The 14875-nt window shown below is 40.1% G+C and overlaps 1 protein-coding gene across 13 annotated transcripts in view; it reads left to right on the top strand.

Annotated features, from left to right (window-relative positions):
- ZNF462 (zinc finger protein 462) overlaps positions 1 to 14875 on the top strand; it is a 140790-nt gene that overhangs the window by 30434 nt on the left and 95481 nt on the right. The window contains exon 1 of one of the 13 annotated variants that reach the window (XM_070519076.1): positions 5910 to 6223. The exons of the other annotated variants lie outside the window; for them this stretch is intronic. The gene's annotated coding sequence lies outside the window, so the exon portion shown is untranslated. Of the gene's footprint in view, positions 1 to 5909; positions 6224 to 14875 lie in introns of those variants that run through there. 13 annotated transcript variants of the gene reach the window in all.

Here is a 14875-nt window from a genome sequence, read left to right as displayed (position 1 = left end):
CTTGCTTTTGAGCATGTTCAGCTGCAGAGAGCTCCTTTTAAGGAGTGCCACTGTCATCTGTCCCCACTGGCCACTTCACATGTGTTCTTTTCCCCACCATATTAACCAACGAGGAGGGAAAGTTATCCAGATTTCTAAGAGATCTTGGTGTTCAAAAGAGTGTTGACTGGTGGACCACTTAGCAAGTTGGCGAGGTAGCTCACCTTGGCGCTTTTGCTCTCTGCTGGAACATTTCCTTTTGAAGTGCTACCGCTTATAGAATCATCAATAAAACCATTTCCCTTGCTCCTTCTAGAGGCTCCACCTCACCTTGAGCCTTTGTTTTGGAAGCTAATGGTGTAATGTCTACACAACACTGGGAACAAACCATTCTTAATTCCTTTTCCTCCCAGTCAATTGTTTCAGCAAAATGATCCCCTTTCACTTTAACAAAAAGATTCTCTTTCTAGCTTAAAATATTCCAGATATGCTTTAACTTGCCTTGGGGTCATAGCGCATGTCTTCCAGGACTGATGAGTCTTGTCAGTTGCCCCAGGGTGAGAACTTTAATAAGCAAATTGCACACACCTGGTTTTGCGAAGTATGGGCCTAATGGGGCACCTAGGTGGAAGTCGGTATTTCCACTCTGCGTACACGCCCTTCCTCCCCACCCTTTTAAAAGAGAGCCCTCAGAAATTGCTGCCTCTCCATTTCTCTTGTAAAACTTTCCTGGTCTCTTTGCTCCCCTGTAGGGATCGTTATGGAGCTCAGGTTGTTGCTGTTGCCGCTGCTGTGGTTCAGATTTGAAAGTCATGCCATTGATGGGATGTGCTGTGTGTACAGGGGAGGCTGGTTAAAAGGAGACAGGGCTGGTGAACTCTCTTTGTTAGACAGTGCCTCCTCTTCCCTTTTCTTTGATTTGTGGCTGCCGTTGGTGTTAGCACAGCCTTCCTCTGCTCACTCTTTTTGGCCAGTTGAAAAAAGACAACCTTTTTCCCTGTTTTTGAATGCTGGACACCAGGCTTACTTGTCTTACACTCATTCATTCATTGATCACTTATTCAAACATTTATTGAGCATCTGACTACTTGCCAGGCTTTGTGCTAAATGTTGGAGTTTACAGAAATGAAAGACCCAGACCCTGCCTTCTAGAAGCTCATAATCTAGTGTTTACATCTCCACGTTGGCACGTCTGACTTGGTGCATTGTAATGCATTTTCTTTGGCTTCTGTGCTCTCTCTAATTGCTGAAGATCAGCTCCCCCAAATAAAGCTATTTGGATGTCTTTCTTGTCATCCATTCTTTCAGACTTATTGGGGTACTCAGGTGATCAGGATGCAGGATCACTTCCTTAAGAAGCTGCAAGTGGCATTGACATATTTGTATACGCAGACCAATTAATGAGCATATCCATTTCTTTGAATGCTTTTGTGCTCTCAACTAGATTCCACGTTGATCTCATATTCCATCTGCCATCCTTCCAATATGCCTACAGGATTCTTAGGTTAGGCTTCTTCTGCCCTAGTTGACCTATGCATCAGTGAATGACATTCTGCTAAAAGGCGGTAAAATCTGGTGATAACATTGAGCTCTTCAGGCAGCAAAAACTATGTATGAGGCTTTCTGGGCTTTGATGAGGCCATGGATGACCTTACTCTTCAAATCTGTTGGCAGCCTATGTTCCACCACCATTTGCATGTAAGTACCTCAGAAATTCCAGTCATCAACCCAGCAACACGTGAAGAATGTCTTCTAAGGACAAGGGTGATCTTCTAGTCCCTTGGTTTGGAAGAGTTTCCCAAACAGCTTTAGGAAAATTCTTTCATCCACTTCTAGCTGCCCTTTTTGGGCATATAAAAAGCTAGCGTGCTACATAGCACGTGAAACCACTCAATCAAATATCATATCTACCTTCTCCAGTTCTTTCCCTATGTCCACAACCATGGTTATCCATTTGTTTTATTGTGCAGTTAGGCTAAACATCATTTGTGCTGAGAAATATTTGAGGCTTGTCCCCATTCACACTGACACACTTAGGCTTTCCTCCATATATTGGTGACTGTCTCAGGTTAGCCACATGTGTCTAGGTCAGAGGGCGTATGCTTTGATATGGAATTCCAGAGGTCATTCCCTGCCTTTGTCCTCCACACCAAAGCTCATGTCACTTGCATCATGCTGTGACATGAAACAATATTGCATCGTAGGGAGTGCCTAATGGACTGTGTTGTCCAATTATCATGAGATTACCAAATACTTTTGCCTGGAAACTTGCCAGCCTAGTGAACAAAGAGATGCCCCAAGCCACTTTCTCACGTTTATTCTGGAAGACTAAATGGCATTCTTAATATCTGATGGTTTCCTCTGTACCTTTCTGCTTGAGTAAAGAATAAGGCAGGCAATTTTTTTTTTTTTTGGACCAAGAATGTAGCTAGTACAGGAAATCAAGATTTCTAGCTAATTTCATGAGAATTAGTAAAAAGTCAAAGGTGGAACAGAGAATACACCAGCTTGAAAAGGAGATGATCAATTTGTAGGAAATGAGAGATTGATATGTTTACAGTAATGAAGAAAAGTTCTTCCTGGAACAGAAGTGCTAAAGCAATACGAAAAAGAGACAAAAAAAAAAAAAAAAGCACTTTAGCACACAAACTATGAAGCCCAGGCTTTTTGTTGTTGGAAGTTCTGATATTTCTTGAATTCTTCGACTTTCTCGATTTTTAAAATCTACCGTATAATTCCAAAATAATCTTTATTCATCTCTGTGTTTTCCTTCTCCCTGAGTTATTTGTGTCCTCTGAAAGTTTAAAAACAAGTGATATTTTTTTTCTCATCTCTGTTGGCGGAGACACACAATGGGCTGCCTTTCCCCTTCTCTGTGGAAAGAATGGAAACATAGTAAGCAGCCAGCGGAGCTCCATACGGATTGACATGCCTTGCTTCTGCTTTTGAAGTTGAGATGGTCACGAGAGAGAAAAATATTTTTGCTTCCAAGCCTAAGAAAAGGACATTCCTTCTCGTCTTGGCATCTTGTTTTCTTGGTGTTGATTTCTCGTAGAATCATCTTCAGTCCCCTTAATAAGTCACATCTGAAAATGAAATCACTTTTGTAAGCTTCTTTTCCTTTCCACACCCTTGATTATAGAGAAGGTGACGTTTTCTTAGGTTTATCTGAAGTAACTTAGGATGTATTTTCCTGGCATTTTCTTGCTCTGGATGAGTGCCCGTTGTTGTTGAAGCACGTTCAAGAGTTTTCCAGAGCCCTATGCATTCTGTTCTGTTAAACAAGGAAAAAAATGTTTTAAAAAAGTTTAGTTTTCACCTTGCTTTAGACAAGCAGCCCTCAGAGGCATCATTTTCCTTTCAGGAAGATTGGGGTTTGTAGGTTAAATTCCACATCATACAGATTCCCTAATGACAATGAAGTTATGTGATCAACAATCTTTTCCTCAAAATGTGTTTTTCTATTGAAAGGGGAAGGGATTCCATTTGAGGCTGTTGATTAAGACGTGAAGATGAGGTCTGAAATTGGTGGTGGCCCAAGGTCGTTGGTAGAACTAATGGACCATTTGAAAATTATTAGCAGCTGGTTTAATAGAGTTGTAATAACTACAGCTGTGTGAGAAAATCCAAGCACACGGTATTTGCAATGTCCCCTTTGAGGTCCTTTCCTATTGTTCTAGAATAATCCTGGCATTCATTTAACAAAAGTGCAACTTGGACAAAAGATTAGGTAGCTCTTTACGTGAGTATGAAATACAGGCTTTATTTGCTTTGGGTTTTGACTATCTTTTTACCTTTTTTAAAATTCTGGCATCATTGAGCTTCTCATACAACCTGCGCATCCCCATGTCTCACCTGATAATGTCACAACTTCAGAGTCTCACAGTGTTTGAGAATTTTAATGGCTTTTCTAAGGAGTTCTTTTTCTTTTCGCTTACATTTTTTATTAAAAATTTTAATCGTATCAAAGGATTTATGGGGTTTAATTTGCCAAATTCCGAGGCAGTGGAGGAAAAGACAACTGGAAGAGATTCTGTACTTTCTAAAACACACCTTTTCTTAAAACATAACACTGGTTTCTGGTTTTATACAAATGAATAGAGGAATAATTTGCTTAATAAGATCTTTGCGTTTGTAGCTGGAGGCATACACACACACATTTACGTTTGTATGTATGTGTATATAAATAATATTTGGTCTGCAAAGAAATATGCCTATTTCCTCCATCTGTCATCTGTACCTTGCTAACTCGGAGACTTGACATGGAAGAGAAATGCAGAGAGCATTCCACCCGGTAATGAATTCCACAGGCATGAGTCAGTCCGGCCCCAGGCTTCTCGTCTTTACCTCATCCTATTCCTGCTCTCAAAGTCAGAGGTCTGGATCTCCAATTCCTGACTTTGGACTGGGGAAGAAAGGAGGAGATGACACAGCTAACAAAGCAAGAGTCCTATTCTATATCTGAGAGCAAATTCCCAGAATCTACTACCAAGGCACGAAAGTGTGGAAGTCAGGTTTAGAGAAATTCCCTGCTTGACATTGATTTGCAAACCTCTTTATAAATTAGACCAAGAGCTTTCGGTATACGTGATGTAAGTTTGTTCTCCACAACAACTCCATGAAGCAGATGTGCTCTCTATGACCCACAAGGGTTGCACTTCCCCAAAGTCACAGCTGGTTGAAAGCCAGAACAAAGTCCCAAACCTTGTCTTCTGACCAGCCCTTTCCAGTACACCGTGGATGACTCACCCATGAATGACAAATGTTTTGTAGGCTTTTAAAGGAAGTTGGGATATTCAGGAGACATCCTCTAACCTTGTGAGGATGTATCATCATGGAAGGAAATCACCACGCTCTTCATACAATAGTCCTTCTTGGAGCCGGTGGCCAAGATGCCTTGCTATGGCTTATGTAGGATGGATTTTAGTGATGATGAAGGACATGGTAAGGATCTGGTAAGATAACAAATGCCCACAGAAATAGTAAGCAGTCCTGTCATAATAGTTTCCCTTTGCCTTTACTTCACTCGGAAGGTATGTACCCCAAGTCATCTCCAAAGTAATATGTTAAAAGCAACAGGCTCTGATGGAGAGGGGAAAGGAGAAATGGTAAAGGTACTCAGGAGAGGGCAGGCACTGTATTTTCTAAGGACCAGATTATTCCTACTCTATTGTCTAATTTAATCTTCACTGGGTTAGTGTTCAGTGGGTCCAGTTTTGTTGTGATTCCTATTTGGCATATGAGAAAGCGGACGCTCAGACAGGTTAGCACGTGGTCACCTCAGTGTTAGGTATCAATGTGGGGATGTGAACCCAGGTCAGCTGCGCTCTTTCCATTGTGCAATGCTGCCTACAGACCTCTCCAGATTGTTTAGAAACATGATGCTGGCGTTTCTGGAGGACTAGAGAGGTCCATGAAAATAATGGCCAAGAGTTATTGGTGACAGACTGTGTGCCCAAATAATTTTTACATGTGACCTCATTTAATCCTTACTATAATCCTAAGAAATAGCACTACCACTTTTTTTGGGTAGATTCTCCCTGAGCTAACATCTGTGCTGATCTTCCTCTATTTTTTGTATGTGGGATGCCACCACAGCGTGGCTTGATGAGCTGTGTGTAGGTCTGCCCCTGGGATCCAAACCTGCAAACCCTGGGCCACTGAAGCAGAGTGTGCAAACTTAACCACTATGCCACCAAGCCAGCCCCTAACGTTTTTTTTTTAACACTTTTTACAGGTGAGGAAACGGAGGAAAAAGAGAGGTTATACGATTTCCCCAAGATCAGATAATTAGTATGTGGTAAAACCTGGATTCAAACTCAGGCAAGTGGGCTCTGCGCCAGTGCTCTTAACTCCCATGCTGTGTGCTGTGAGGCAGGCCAAAGGCCAGGTTCAAAATAGCCCTTGTTGGCCGAAGGTGGTTTTCAGCTGGATCAGCTCTGGGGTTGGGTGCATTATGAAAACGACCAGCTTGACAGTGTAGGCAGAGAGACTGTGCTTTGAGGAAGACCTTCGTATCTCTGTCATTACAGAGATAAGATATCAAGATATTATTTCAGCAATCCATAAAACTTAAGTGACAGACTCTCCTTTTTGAACGGGGGAGATCCTTAACTGGTTAGTCTCTATCTTGAGGAAAATGTAAAGATATGTCAGGGTTGGAAGCCAGAGAACAGATGGGATTAGATTAGCATTTTAAGTCTCTCGCTCCCGATGTTCACCTGCAGTAGGTGACCACCTCAAGGTGAGTTCCACTGAAAACTCTGTTGAATAAGTATCTGTTCAAAGCGGTCCTTGAAGCTTGTCCAAGTCTACACTGTCCGATACATGGGTGGCTTTTGAGCATTTGAAATGTGCCTGGTCCAAATGGAGATATTGCTGTAAGTCTAAAATATACTGATTTTGAGATTTCGTCGAAAAAAAACATAAAGTATCTCCTTAATGTGTTTTTATATTGATTACATGTTGAAATAATATTTGGGGATATATTAGGCTGAATAGACTCTATTATTGAAATTAATTATACCTGTTTGTAACTGCTAGAAAATCTGAAATTACATGCATGGCTTGCATTATATTTCTTTCTGACAGTGCTGGTCTAGGTCATTTCCTTGCTCTCTAGTTACGTAGAAAATATATAAGAACACCATTATCATGAGTTGATGCACTGTCTCTGAGTACCATCTGGGTGTTCCAACCTAAGGACTGGTGCTTCTTAAAGTTCTTGGGCGATATTCTACACCTTCGCTGGCATTGTTCTTTTTTAGATGCAGTTAAAAGTATAATTTTTCATCTATCACCGAAGAACTAACTGTTCTTGGCATATATTAAAAAAAAAAAATTGAGCTCAGACCGCATCTCATTAGTTACCCTAGATGGGTCACAAAGTGGTGACCTGGTGATGAGATGAAGTTGACAGGAGGAGAGTTAGCTTCTGTGCTTTCTCGTTTGTAAGTGCCGTTTGGGTTTGACCACCTCCTCCTCACCCCCAGTGCATCTTCCTGGCCCAGCCCTACTTTATCTCATCCCTGGACCATCTCAGCAGCTGCTTTAGCAGCTTATGTCTCACCACCCGCCTCTCCCTCCCTCCCGCCCTCAGAAAGCCTTCGTAGTGCTGCTAGAATAATCTTGAGAGGACACAGCTTTCATTATATCCCATTCTCCTGATTAGGGATGATAAGAGTTCCCTGGTGCTCTCCCAGTGGAGGGAGGGAGGGAAGGATCTGACATTGGAGAGTCCACAGATGTTATCTTATTTAATCCCTATGAGATGGATATTTTTAGTCCCATTATACATACAGGTGAGGAAGCAGTTGTGTGTCTTGCCTGAGGTCAGGTGGTAGGCGATAAAGTTAGATCCTTACTGCTAGGGTGAGATCCTATTATCTTTCTTTGCTAAAAACCTGTGCTAGTCCTACTGACGCACGCTGGTTGCCTAGCTTTCAAGAACGTTCATTATCAAACCCACGGACCCACCATGTCCTTTCCCAGCTGTTCTAATCATCTTTGTACTTGGAAACTGTACCATAACAATCCACACTTCATTAGAGAGTGTTTAGAATTCTTCATTCTCTAATTTTTTTTATATTAGTCTTGTCCCATATTTTAACTTCCATGAGAAAGAGCATGCATCCTATCTGCCTTTTGTCATCCTGTGTTTCTTTTTTTTCTCCCATGTCTAGAACCATACCAGTTACCTAGTAGGCATTCAAATGTTCAATAAATGGATGGTGTTGGCGCATGGTAGCTGATCAATAAATATGTGTTTTGGGCTCAATTGAAAATGATTTTTCTTTTAAATGAGGGCAGAGAGCTCCAGGTCAATGGCTCCCTCTTCACCAGTCTAGATGTGTGATGAAATGGACCTTGGCAATGACAAGACGCTTCTAAGCCAGACTTTACCTCATTGAGTCTCAAATTTCCCACCTTATCTCAGTCATGGGAGGAGGTGGTTATGACTGATGTCCCATATATCGCCAGGGGGAAACGGATTTTACTGCTTCTAATATTTCCTGGAGGGACATTTAAGATGTAGCTATCTGTTTGGGGGTATAAGGTAAAGTATGCGATCCCTGGAGGACAGAGTCTTTGTCCTCCATGGGACCTCGTGGAACAAAACTGAACATTCAATGGAATGGTCAGTCAATGGGGTCAACTGACCCATTAACGTTTGTGTTCAAATATCTGTTCCTGCTAAACCTTGCTTTCTCAGATCGTATGGGACACACCTGTTCTGGTCTGAAGTTTATGGAAAAAGCCAGCAAAGCATTGACATTTGGTCCCTTTGCTAATAGGCAGTTCATGTTCTGTGGTCAGTCTTGGCTGTGCGGCTTTTGTTCACGTGCCCACGTTGTTGGGTGTTCACATATTAAGTATTTAAACACCAAAGAGATCACACACCCACACATCCCCTAAAATGTAGGCTGACTTGTTGGACCTGGGGATTTTTTTTTGAAGGGAGACTGTTTAGCTTGTTTACTTATTTCTCTGAAAACACTTAAACTTTAAAAATAATTTCCAGCTTGTAAAAACCCACACACTGATAAAAAAAAAATACAAACGTTATAGTAGTTGGAATTCAGAGAAAGTGAAAGAACTTCACTGTTAATGGTTTAGGGAATATATCTTCTGATGATTTTCTTGTATTTATATACTAACATATATTATTATTATTACTATTATTATTTAAATAGCAACAGACTATGTGTTTTATTCTGCGACTTATTTTTCCACTTATTCATAAATGTTAAGGAACATGTCCCCTAGGAACTCCTGGAGGGAAAGCACAGGTTTTGTAATGCAGGCGAAGGAGTTGCGTGCTGGGGTTCTCAGCTTTGGTGACAAGAGAGCTTTGCCTAGACTGTTCTGAACCTTGGCCATCAGTGACCTCATTCTGCTTTAATATGTGGGTCTTTAAAGACTTATTATTATTTTTTGAGTAATTCCATAGAAATAATAAAACTATTTGGACACCAGTTCGTTCTTTTCAATCCTGACATTTCTTACCCCCCCCCCCCAGACACACCAGCCTTCTGGAATGCAGCAGTGTTTTGTGAGTGAAAATGGTATTTTGTAAGGACACTCTTCTTTGTCTGAAATTTCATTGCCAGAGGCAGGAACAGTATAAGGAACATAGTAATGTGCACAAGGATATGAGAAAAGCAGGATGAAGGTAGAAACATACCATTAAGTTCTGAAATTCCAAATCAGCTCGGAAGTCTCAGGATGAGGGCAGCATTGAGATTAGGAAGGAGGTGATCTGTACAGGAGAATGCAGAGGGAAAGAGGCCAGCAGAAGGGTCCTGCTGATCTACCTTCGAATAGTCTCCAGCCACAAGCCAGGGCCCTAACTCATGGCCATATGGGGCTGAAGCTAAAGCCTGTCTCTAATTCTGATCCTCAGCTCCTCCACCAACATTCCCCTCCCCCCACCGCCCCCATACACAGACACAGAAAGCCCATCAGTTCAGCCTGATTCCTTATTTCCTGGGTGGACACATGTTATAATCAAAGCTTATATTTAGTGTGAATTGGATTTTTTCCCCTTGAAAATCTGCATTAAAGTATGTCTTATAATAAATTTGTTTCCAGATGGCGGAAGAAGAGTATGTAAGTTCCAGACACTGGCCAGGGCTGGGGTTGAAACGCACACCGTCTTTGCCTGCAAGGAGCTCACACTACCGTGTGGGGAGACAGGCAATTAGGCAGATGGTGCTGTGGGAAAGATGCTTGGGAGATGCAGGAACACCTAGGAAGGGTCTCAAGCCAGCCCTGGGGTGCCAGGCAGGGCTTCCTAGAGAAAGTGCTCTCAACTAGAGGTAATTTTCCCTCCAGTGTCTCCAGTGAGACCAGTAGGAAACATTGTTGGTTGTTGCTGCTGGGGGCGATGGGGGCAGGGGAGATGCTGCTGACATCCAGTGGGTAGAGACCAGAGATGCTGTCAAATATCCTATGGTGCCCAGGACAGCACTCCCCCCCCCCCCAACAAACAATTATCTGGCCCCAAATGTCAGTGCTGCCAAGGTTGAGAAACTCTGCTCTCAATTGAGACTGAAGGATGGATGAATGCAAATTGGTGGTGCTGGGGGAGGGGGTCAAAGTGGAGAAAATCATAGGCATCCAGGAAAAGAGTTATTCAAAGGAGAATGTGGACTATCCCGGAGAATGTGGACTATCCCGGAGAATGGTGCAGAAGTCACGGTTGAGTTAGAAAGGGAGTAAAAGTGTCCTTTCATTGGTCCTAAGGAGGTCATTCCTGACCGTGGTGAGTTTATTTTATCAAAACAGTAGTTGCAAATGCCGGATGTAGGGGACTGAAGGAGAAGTAAGGAGCATGAAAGCAGTTTGTCTGTGAAAAGAGGGAATTAATGGTAATGATGGCAATTATAATTGTCTTCCTATGTGTCAGAAATTATGCCCAATGTTTTATGTTATCCAGATTATTCCGCACAACAAAACCGTGTGAAATGTGGATTTCTTTGTATGAATGAGGAAATAGAGGTTTGGAGAATTTAAATAGTTTGTCAAGGATTCATATAGCTCATAAATCACGGAGGTGGGCCTCAACCCCAGGTGGCTTTGACTGTGTCTGTATCGTTTCCCTAGGGAAGAAAGGCCAGAGGGACGTGGGGTGAGTGGGTGTACTTGAGTGTGTGTGTTGGGGGAGTTTCCTCCTGGATGAGAGTTTAAGATGGGAATGATTTAGCTAGTAGAGTTGAAAATGCAGATCAGCTGAGCTCCGAGATGAGTCAAGACAGGGGATCCGATCAAGAGCCCAAGTTGAGGAATTGGCCTTAGATGATGGGGAAGGGAGCACGCTTTCCATTGTGGCAGGTGAAGAGGGAAACGGTGGGTACCTATGGGGATGAGGAAGGGAAAGGCAGACAAGATGGAAACTGCTTCCTCTTCTCCATTAGACACAGTGAAGAATGGAAGACAGACTACTGGGTAGAATTGAAACTGAGTTTGCAGGGACACCAGTGTGAGGGCAGGGAAAGAGAACGTGGAAGCAAACACTAATTTAGGCAGATCCAAGGTTGAAATTTTTCTAGAAGGTTCTGAGGGAAAGACAGTGGGCTTCATAATGTGATTTCAGGGCCCTATTCTCACAATTTTTCCTCCACTTGCTTAAATTCCTTTACAGAGGAAAAAGTGTAGCTTTTCTCTTCACAAAACTAAAAGAGTTTTAAATGCATGGTGGAGCAACTTGTTGCTTGAGAAATGATTATGCTAGATATAATCAATTAAAAATTATCTTTTTATGACCTTAAGGCTGGAGTTCCTCAAATCACTGGATGCAGATCATCTGAGATTATTGATTTAAGAAATCGTTACAGAGTCCCAAACAGGGTAGGAAAAGGAATGGCAGGGTAGGGAGGAGAGTCAACGTTCTTAGTAACCTGAAGTAATAAAGGCATTGATAACCGATACCTTGCCAGATCACCCCAATGCCTTACATTTGATGATTGTTTTAAATGTTAAAAATAAACTCTTACTGAAAAAATTTTAAATCATTAAGTAGAAGGTGAAAGTGTTGTTCCCCTGGGCCCACCCCCAGGTAATTTACCTTGTTTGTAAATTTTGGAAACTTTATCTCCTCTTTTCCAGTTGTTATTTCTCTTACTTTATTTTCTTGTATAAATGCATTGGCTAGGATTTCTACAACAATGCTAAGTAATTCTGATAATCCTTGTCTGGTTTTTTAATCTTTCTGGTGTTTTATCATTAAGCATGCTGCTGAATTATATACATATATACATACATTATCTTACTAACACATGTTTGTTAGAAATGGATCTTGAATTTCACCAGATGCTGTCCAGCCTCTTCTGTATTGATCAAATTATTTTTTTCTCCTTTGACTTCTCAATATAGTGGAGTATAGAGTTTGTCGTATTGAAATGCTGCCTTCTCTCAGTGAATCTCACTTGATCATAGAGTGATATTCCTTGAATGTGTACCTGGATTTTATTTAGAATTTTTGCCTAACTATTTATAGGTGCATTGGTCTGCTTTTATTATTATTATTTATTGTTTTGGGGTAAGCCTTGATATCTATATTACACTACAATGTATTTGCAAATACACTGCTGAAACTCATACTTTAGGCTTTGGACCGATTTTAAAAGCATCTGATTTACTGATTCTTTGAAGATGCTTTGTGGTTGGGTTGGCTCTTTGACTATTTCCTAGTCTTCCGTTGGTATGGTTTCTTCTTGGATTAGTTTTCGTAATGTATGTGTTTCTAGACAATCACCTAATCCATTTAGGTTTACAAATATTACTATGAGTTGTACATACTAATTTTTAACTTATAGTTTGTTTTCCTTTACATTTGTGGATACTTTCTGGGTCTTATCCTTAATTTTCTATATTTGTGTTCCTCCCCTCTTTTTTTCCTTATTAGGCTAGATAGTGGTTCTTATTTAATTTTATACAGTATTATATTTTTAAAAAATAAGTGGTTCCTTGGTCAGTTTTATTGTTTTTTGATTTTTTCATTCCTGATTTTGTATCTTTATCTTAATTAAATCCTTTCTTTCACTTTCTTCCATTTTCTTTTCCTTTTTCTTCTCAGTTGAGTTAGGTGTTTAATTCATTTGTTTCTTGATTTATAAGAAGTAATATTTTTTATTTATAATTGTCATAAAACTATGAAATTTCCTCTAAGTACAGCTTTTACCAAATTCCACATTTTATGTAAATAGCACTTTTTTTTTTTTAAAGATTTTATTTTTTCCTTTTTCTCCCCAAAGCCCTCCGGTACATAGTTGTATATTCTTCGTTGTGGGTCCTTCTAGTTGTGGCATGTGGGACGCTGCCTCAGCGTGGTTTGATGAGCAGTGCCATGTCCGCGCCCAGGATTCGAACCAACGAAACACTGGGCCGCCTGCAGCGGAGAGCGCGAACTTAACCACTCGGCCACGGGGCCAGCCCCTATAAATAGCACTTTTAAAGTCCCATTCTGCGGTTGAGTTTTTATCTTCAGTTGTCTCAGAAATTGTTTAGAAGAGTATTTAAAAAAAATTCCAAGTGTTTGGAATTTTTTGTTTCCTTTTCCCCCTAGTTTTGTTGCACTGTAAGTAGAAATGATGGACTGTTTTTTCTATTTGTAATTTATTCTTTCTTAATTCTGGCATTAGACTCTTGTAAACCTCCATGGACATTTGCAAACCTTTGTAAACGTCCCACAGTTGCTTGAAATGAAAATGTGTTTTCTATTTACAGGATATAGAATTTGAAATGTGTCTCAATTCTATTAATTCTATCCTTAGTTGTCTTTCTCCGTTTAATCTATTAAATACTTAGGTCCATTACTTCTTGTATCTGTTGTCATTTTTTAAAATCTGCTTGGTGATGTCGGGGAGGCATAAACATTCGTGATAAATCTTCACGTGATAAATCTTCTGGATTGTCCTTTTTTTACATTATGAAGTGTTCATCTTTAAACTTTTAAAATTATAGTTTATTTTCCTTTACATGTGTGGATATTTTCTGCTTCTTACAGCTTTTTAATCTTGAATTTAACCGTGAATAATATTAATCATGATCCCTACTTGCTTTTTCTTGATATGTCTTCAACCCCATTATTACTTTCAAACTTTTTGTGTCATTTTGCTCTGTGTGTCTCTTGTAGACAAAACGCAATTAGAGTTTGCTTTTTTATCTACTCCAGGGATATTTTCCACAGGAAGTGTTGTCCAATTCACATTTCTTGATAGAACATATACACTCGATTCTAATTAATTTTTTGTACTCACTTGTATATTTTTGTGCAATTTTCTTTGTCCTCTGTCTTTTACTACATAGTCTGTGTTTCCTTTGATTAAAAAAAACTAAAAGCTATATAGTCTTTTATTTTTATTACTAATTAAAATTTTAACTTTATTTAATGTGCTTTATACCTCCATTTGGGGATTTATTAACTTCAGAAAGAAGCAATATTAAGTATTTATTTATGTCCTGCTCTGAAAGTTGAGAATATTCTCCCATTTATATTTATTCTCCAATGCCCCTTCACCAACACCTCTTTATTTTTATTATTATGCTTAAGGATTTTTTCCCAATTCTATATAATTTTATTATTATATGGAATAATTTATTGTTATTATAATTATTGCATATAGGGATTATAATTTTGTTTTGCAATTATAGTAAATATTCAGTCTTGGTTCTAAATGTAAGTGGATTCAGTGCTCACATCCTCTGTTTATCACTAAATTCCCTATTCTTGAGATCTCGAATTTGAATCTTCTCTTGGTTGGATATATTATATCACTGATTAGATTCTGGAGAAGAGTTGGTAACGCTGCATTGTTTGACTATGCTTGTTGGAAAATACATTTTTGTTTTGTTTTGTTTTGTTTTTGAGGAAGATTAGCCCTGAGCAAACATCTGCCACCAATCCTCCTCTTTTTGTTGCTGAGGAAGATTGGCCCTGAGCTGACATCCCTGCCCATCTTCCTCTACTTTATATGTGGGACGCCTGCCACAGCATGGCTTGACAAGTGGCGTGTAGGTCCTCCCCAGGATCCAAACCAGCGAACCCTGGCCACTGAAGCAGAACGTGCAAACTTACTGCTGTGCCACTGGGCCGGCCCCGGAAAATATGTTTTTAAGACTTTTATACATGGTTGCTAACTTCCTTGGGAACTGAATACTCAGATCTTGCTCTCTCTTTCTCAGGCCTCTGCAGACATCCATTCACTGCTTTCTAGCATTGAATGTTACTGTGAAAAAGTCAGAGGCTACCTGACTTTTTGCCCTGTAATTGACTAATTTTTAAATATCTTGATTTTATAAAATTCAGTATTTATCTTTAAATCCTGTAACTTTACCGAGATATCTCAATTTTTGATGATTCCCTGTTACGTTTTCCCGGAATATCTGGTATTCC

This window comes from Equus asinus, chromosome 10 (genome assembly GCF_041296235.1).
Source record: "Equus asinus isolate D_3611 breed Donkey chromosome 10, EquAss-T2T_v2, whole genome shotgun sequence".
Lineage (NCBI taxonomy): Eukaryota > Metazoa > Chordata > Mammalia > Perissodactyla > Equidae > Equus > Equus asinus.
This window is presented reverse-complemented; position numbering and strand designations above follow the sequence as displayed.